General features: G+C 40.9%; 1 long non-coding RNA gene across 1 annotated transcript in view; it reads left to right on the top strand.

The window, feature by feature from the left end:
- Nucleotides 1-3,127: 3,127 nt before the first annotated feature.
- Nucleotides 3,128-7,588, top strand: part of LOC109305974 — a 14,944-nt gene continuing 10,483 nt past the window's right edge. Inside the window, exon 1 of the long non-coding RNA XR_002099793.1 lies at nucleotides 3,128-3,139. This is a non-coding gene — a long non-coding RNA (uncharacterized LOC109305974). The remainder of the gene's footprint in view (nucleotides 3,140-7,588) is intronic.

Here is a 7,588-nt window from a genome sequence, read left to right as displayed (position 1 = left end):
GAAAAAAGAAACAAAACCTGTTGAGCCGCCCAGGGCAAGCCAAACAGGGACTGTGTGATGAAGATGAAGTTGAATTTGTTTCCAGCATGAAGAAGCTTCTGACTTGCACACAAAATCCTGAGTGTGGCTGACCTGAAGCTGAAAATGAAAACTGGCGTCACATCCATGTCAGTGTCACTGAACTGAAAATAAAATGGATTATTTCTTCCCCCTCCCTCCCCACTCTTCTCTCTTCAATGCAAACAGCCACTCCTTGGGACTATTCAGTCAGTTCCACCCCACATTTTATGGAGGGAGGAGCTAATTATGAAATAGATAAATAGTAATGTTTAGAAAGCCAATTATAAAAGCATTACTCCATACATGCAAGATTCACACACATAGAATATGACCTATATACAGTACAATGACAACTAATTCCCATTAAAAGCAAACAAAGAACAACTCAAGGAAACAATATGTTATTGTCTGAACTGAAGATGGAATCTAAGTTGTCAGTCATCTTAATTTATTTTTCTCCTGAGCTGCTTTGAAGGAACAGAAACATTTGATTACTCTTGTTGAATTGCTTGTGACCTCAACAACATACATACATTTTAATTTCCAGTAAAGCATTGACATACATGTTTGCTCCTTTGCTGAATGCAGTACATTCCTGAGGTAGCAAATGCAACCTAACAGCTTTGTAACTGCCAGGGCTGAGAGGCATGGAAGTGTAGACTCTACTTCCTCCAGCTTTTTCAAAACAAAAAAACAGCAACAGAGCTGAGGAAAATGAATCTGACTCATCCTCCTCTAGGTTGTTACTCGCCCTGCTCTTTGCAAAGCAAAACAATATCCTTTTGTGAAGCAGGTCCTTTGTTTTTTAGCATGGAGAAAACAATATGGAAGTGAAAAATACTTTTGTCACTACGTAAAATTAATTCTCCCTTGCTTCAGACTTGCCATAGGGGAAATACACACACACTTAAAAGATCAAGCTTACAATTTCTCATAAAGAAAATACTGACAGTTTGCATATTAATATGCTGAAGATACATATACGTTTCTAGCATGCCCCATGTAAGAGCCTCCGGACTGTGTGCTGCTTGCCCTCTTGTTCACACCAAAAACAGAAATGCGCTGGTTGTTCCCAGCAACTACTGGCAAGCATACTGGGAATCCAGGTCTCAAGAATTCCCTTGGAGGTGTGCCCCGACAACAGCTTCCTCCATGCAATTCAAGTGTGTTGCATATGGCTGGGTGCAGAGGGTACCCCCACTAAGAAGGAACCCCCCTTCTCCTCCAGGACATGCAGGATATGTGGTATACACATTCTCTAAGGAAAGAAAGACTTGCTCCAGAAAAGTCATGCAATTAGGAAACGGATGAATGAGAGCCAAATTGAAATCCCAGATCTATGTTAAAGCAAGGTTACAAATCTCAGTCTTAGATACATCTCAAGCAAACATCCTATGCTCAAGGCTGTTGGATATTCTGATGGCCCCTTTTTGACTAACAGGTCCACTTTTGATCTGAAAAACCATTTATTGAAACATTTTGATTTTGACAAAACAGCATGTTTTAATAGAAAACTATGCTTCTTTGACCAGATCTACTTAGCAACTATTTAAATGTAAAGGTGCATCTGTAATGCTTGGAAGTCAGCAAGGGGAAACAGCAACATGCTGCTCTGTGTTCAGGAGAAGTAAGCTGAAACACCGCACCGCCTTCCACCCTGCCACAGGGCAGGGGTCCCAAACCTGAAACCTTTCCAAACAGCCAGACAAATCAAATCAGTTTCCTATTGTAGTATATTATTTACGTATGTACATTATTTAGTATGTACATAGCATGTACATATTATTTACCAAACCTCTATCCTCTAGTCTGAACATGTTACAAAATTGACTCTGCTCCTCTGGGGGGGTTCATTGAAATAATATACTTTTTTACATCTAGTAAGCACTAGAAGGTTAATGTTACCTCCAAACATTTTTTTCACATGCATTTTTCCAACATGCGTACACAGTACTCTCAGTTACATGGTTTGATATATTTATTTCTCCTGTATAGGAAAGTAAGGCATATTTACATTCTGCACATTTTATCTTTTGGCAGCAAGGAAATGTTTTGAAAGTACTGCTGCAGAATCTGAAGGGAGTATCTATTTGCAAACAATAAGCATGTCTAGGAAGGTGCGCTGCCTTTACGGTGAAAGTTAAATAAGTTTGGTGTTTCCCCTTCTCTACTTTTCCTGGTGTTGTAAAACACATGAAGTCTCATGAGTTGGCTCTGTCTGTTCAAGAACACATTAAAAATCCCCCTGGCTATCAACAACGTGAATTCTGTCATAATCAAAAACGCCTTGTTCAATCTTCCATGCATTCTTTCCCTTCCTGTTCCAGGCTGTCTGGAGTTTTTTCAGCAGTAGGACTACAGACATGGCTGGCTCGGTAATGTGAATGACCTCATCTGCACGCCACACAGCTGCAGAAGCAAGCTGTGTGCACTCTGCTTGAAACAACAGATTTCTGGGGAATTTATTTGTTCACACATGAACAGTAAATCAACATTCAACACTTCTAAGCTGCAGAGGGTTTTTGCTTTGTGGAAAATGTCTGAGCACCGGGTTTCCATTTCACCATGGAAAAAAGAGAAAGAGAAAGGAGGAAGAAATACATATTGATTATCCAATAGGCACAGGTAAGGGGCATCCTAGAAAAACCTTCCAAATCTGGGAGCACTAACAGTTTATCTTTGGTACTCTTCCCCGATATGGAATCATGTATTATATATTCAGAGGGCCAAGCCTCGGTTGATGCAAACAGTGTAGCTTCACAGAAGTCACTTGAGCTGTACTGATTACATCTGCAGAGAACAAGCCTAAACTCTTGATTTCAAAAACTGCTTAATTTTTACTACTAAAATAACCTCCTGAATTGTTTGAAATGGTTAGGAATAATCTTTGACAGCCCAATGGTGCTTGCAGTTATCACTGGATATCTCTGCAATGTAAACCAAAAGGGCAATTGCAGGGTTTGTAAGCATATGCAAGCTACCAGCAGGGCAGCAGTGGCCTTAGCTACTGAATATTTTACCCAGTATCATGGGTAGGTTTGTGCAGCCTGCGCTGAAATCTGTACTGCCATAGCTGGATGTGACTGGTGCCCATGCTAGCCGGCCTAAAGCTATTTCAGTTAAACCTACAGGAACTGCAATCACATCTCAGAACTGCAGTACAGATATACGCTGTAAGCTGCTATCAGTGGTAGCAATGGTGAGAATACTGATGTAGATACAGTTCCAGGGCACTGTTGACTTTTTACCACCTCTTTATCTGCTTGTAACAAGAGTCCTTACAAACCCAGTGGCTACATTGCATGGTTAGATTCAGCTCTTTTACCCTGCTGTGGCACATAAAGCAGCCATAAAACTGGAGAAATCTTTTATGTCCAGGACTGACATAGCCACTTCTATGCCGCCCCCTTCTAGGCCCCAGAGCAAGAGGCATGGTGAAAGACAAAGGCTGTTGTGACTTGGCTTTGTCCAAGTAACTTTTTTCCCCCAACTATGTAATGGGCATATGTCAAAATCATGATAGAGAAGCAATACCCAGCCATAGCAAGAACCTGGAACAATTATTTTTATGCAACTCAGCTGCTTCCTAGATAAAATAGAGAGGGTTGTTGTTAGCAACATTAGCAACCAAGCACAACCAGGCAGAATTAAGTCTTATCTCCATGTAAAGGAGATAAAATTCCCCAGTGCCCTAGCTCCAGCACCCCACAGGACGGTTTGTGCTCCTACTCCCCTCTACTGTATACTAGGCACAGCCAAAACCAAGTTGGTAAGGATACCGTGCCATTCTGAAGTGATCGTGCTTTGCTAGGATTGCAGAGTAAATACAGCAAGCCATGTTAAGCAGAACTGTGCATAACAACAGTTTTTGAGAAAAGCTTGTAGCAATCAGATCTTGATACTGTTGTGGAGGTGCAGTTTCCAACTCTACTTCAAGCCCAGTTCTAGGTATAGAAAGGAATTGTACAAAAGTATAGAGAAGGTATAAAAGGAGAGAAGATATAAAAAAACACTTTGTCATCTATTCATCAAATGTAAAACTATTCCAAGAAAAAACATCACTGAAGGCATGGAGTGGGAAGCCCCCGTATAGTATTTTGTTGTGACATAGCTTAGTATCCTCAATTTTCAAGTAACAGTAGTTTAATAAATATTCCCTCCTATTCCCCACAGCTTTCCTTGGTGGCAGTTAACAACAAAAGTGAAACAGCATCATAATGCCAAAAGATAGTGGCTTTCACACTAGGAACATCTACTACGATGCCACCTGCTAGTGCATTTTCAACACACCAACATTCAGGGTTATTCATTTTCAGTGTTGTGGTTCAGTCACTCGTAGCTGCATATCAAATTCTGTTCTAGATCTATAATTAAATATAAATTCACCCCAAAATGGGTTTTGGTCCATGCCCATCTCTGATGGGAGGCGGGTTAGTTCTCAGCTGACGTAAATTAGCATTTTTCATGTAAATTAGTGAAGCTTCAATAATTTACATTGATGTGGGAAGGATCTTGTATAGGGGCTTCATACAGTTAACTTATGAATCACCTTTTGCAGTTCTGAATTTATGCAAGGGGGGAGGGTAGCTTCCCATAGATTTCGCATCCTCTCATTATTTCCCTTCTGATCTGGAATAAACTGTTGCTGTCAAAGGCCATTCTGTTGAGGCACACTGTATTATTCAATCAACACATCCCACCAATCAACAAGACAAAATGTAAAATAATCCATGACACACAATGATAGGTAGATTCCTGTCACACTGTGGATTTGCTTCTGACCTCTGCTCTACATAAACTGTTTTTGATCACAAAATTGCTCTGCTCCACAGTACAGCCGCATGGAGAATGTGCAGGAGAACTGTACTCTGTCTGACAAGCCATTTAGCTGTAATATTTATAACCACCAAGTAGAAATGAAGAACAGTACTTTCAGCACCTCCAAAATCTGAGTTCAATAATCAGCTCAAACAGCTAAGAATGCTGTCATATGTCATAGTTACAGACTTCCCTAATGTTACACATTTAATGATGGAATGGAAGAGCAAAGTGGTGCATGAGATGCCAAGAAATAGTAAGCTTCATGTATTTCAACTACAGTCTTTGAAAGGGACCTCTGACATTTCAGAAGGCACCATTCCAGCCTCTGTGCTACTATTAATATAGAGGGAGATATGCCAAGAAATTGCACAGTTTGCATCAGAGAACATCTAAAACCCCAAAGCCTTTGAACATTAGACGAGACCTAAACAAATCAATGGAAATGTGCTCCCTTGCTCCTGTGATGTTTTCTCCAGCCCTGCTAGTGATAGATGTATGGAAAAAAGGTCACAGAAACGGTACGAGGGGAGGGGGCTGTTATGAAATTAAGAAAGAGGGGACATTCAGATAGCGAAGAAAGTTAAAGGAGAAGTACAGGACGAGTAAAAGGAAGTAGCACAAACAGAAAGGAAGAGAGTCAGCACATTCAGTAGTCGGGGGCAGACCAAGGAGAACAACAGGTATATTGAGATCACTGGAATTTCTGAGAAACAGAAAAAATCAGTTTGGTTCAAACTGTGAACAGAACTCTGAAATGTTTAGCAAATTAGAAAGTCAAAATAGTGTTTTAGGTCAATCAGAATAGTCCATTTCAGTTTTGGTCCATTTCAGGAAATGTCAAACCTTAAACATTTCAATTATTTTGGAATTTCTATTAGTATTATTTTCAAACAATTGACAAAAATCAGTGGAAAGTCACAAAATGACTTTGTATTACTGAATCACTTATATGTCAATGTAAACAGTTTGGATCAAAAGATTTCACCCATCTCTGTTCGGGAGAAATAAAGGTTGGGCACAAATGGGGAAAAATTAAACAGGATTCTTTAGGCCTATATTTTGGTGCACTGTTTTGCATATTGTACATCTTTTCTGCTAATATGATAATATGCCATTTTTACATAATTTCCATATGTAGCAGAGTGCCATACTATAATTTTCTCATTGTAACAGAGGTGGTTTCATTAAGGAATATTATATATTTCTATCACGGTGCTTTCCCCCCCCCTTCACTTTACAAACTAAAATGTAAAGGGAGGGGGGTATAGTAATTATAAATACAACAGTACAGATTCTTCCCTGAGATGTAAGCAACTGACTCCCATGAGAACTGCGCACACACACACACATCTGAGGGCTAAATATGGTCTAGTATTTTAATTACATACGTTTTAATAATGCATACAATCAGGTGTCTCCAATAGTAAACAAACCTGCTGCATATTTGGTAAAATCTTACAGCTTAAAGCAATAAAATAATATACCAGTAGTTAGAAGCCACAGAAATAATGCTGGCTCCTTCTGACCTCACCCACCATATGCAAACCTGGCTTCTACCTGAGCAAAAATCTGACTGTATATTCAACAGTATAGACAGTCCTCAACTTACCACGTTTCACACTTACAATGTTTATAAATTGACACAGTTTCAAGTTTCTGACGTCAGTTTCAACTTTACAGCACTTGATCTGACACGATACTGTCATGGAAATTTGCTCTGTGAGTGCTGCCAATACAGAAGCTATCTAGTCTGTGCCAGGGTAACAGGCCCTGCATGTGCCCTTTGCATGACCTGCGGACCTGTCACTCATGGGTGACCTAGATTCCCTGTCAGATGCATGCCCAGTGAGAGAGAGAGTAACAGCGCGCATGCCCATTGCTATTCAGTGAATGACATAATCAGACTAGAAAGTTCTTCGAGGAAAGCGTTCTAATTGGCCACCAAATTCACATAAAAGGTTAGTGGACCCCTCCCTGGGGGGCAAGAGACCTGCATAGCTGGAGACAGAGGCTGACCTTCTCAGGGACTGTCCTCCAGTTAGGCCCTTGGGCCTATTGGTCTCTTCTCCCATCTGGCATTCTGTATCATTCGTTATCGCTGTTTACTGCACCGATCTGTTGGCTTACAACCTACCTTCGCATCGATCTTCAACCATGATCTCAGATCACCCCTTTGGACTCTGGCTACAGCTTCGGCTCGACTTACCTGGCTTTGGACTTCGGCAATCATCTCAGCTCAGTTCACCGTTCTGTGGACTGGTGAACATTGATGAGTTACAGTTTTGTTTCGTCATTTGTTCCTCCTCTATAAACTGTTGACCATCCCTGGGACTTATCCGACAGGCAGCCGCACCTATTCCCGGGCTTCGGCACCGTGAGTAGAAAGCAAGGGCTTGTCGGTGAACCCCGTGGGACAACAGGTCCCTCTGTTGTGTGTTAATACTGTTAACTGTAACTGAAGACTCCGTACCTGTGCTCTACCAAGCGTAAATCAATAAACCCATTCTGTTAAAAGAACACCCAGCTTCTGTGTCGCTCAGAACTCCATCGCCGCTAGACCCAGCCTGTTCGTTCGGGTTTCCACTGTGTGAGTTCGATGCCGAATTATATAAGGACTGAATTAAGCACAGGCTCAGACCTGTTCAATTTAAAACTTTTATTGTTTCACAAAGTCATAAACTAAAGGAGGTCTGTTGGTTCACGAGGT

This window comes from Crocodylus porosus, unplaced genomic scaffold (genome assembly GCF_001723895.1).
Source record: "Crocodylus porosus isolate Cpor-Errol unplaced genomic scaffold, CroPor_comp1, whole genome shotgun sequence".
In the NCBI taxonomy this organism is placed as follows: Eukaryota; Metazoa; Chordata; order Crocodylia; family Crocodylidae; genus Crocodylus; species Crocodylus porosus.
Note: the sequence above shows the minus strand (reverse complement) of the source record. Positions and strands in the feature narration are given on the sequence as shown.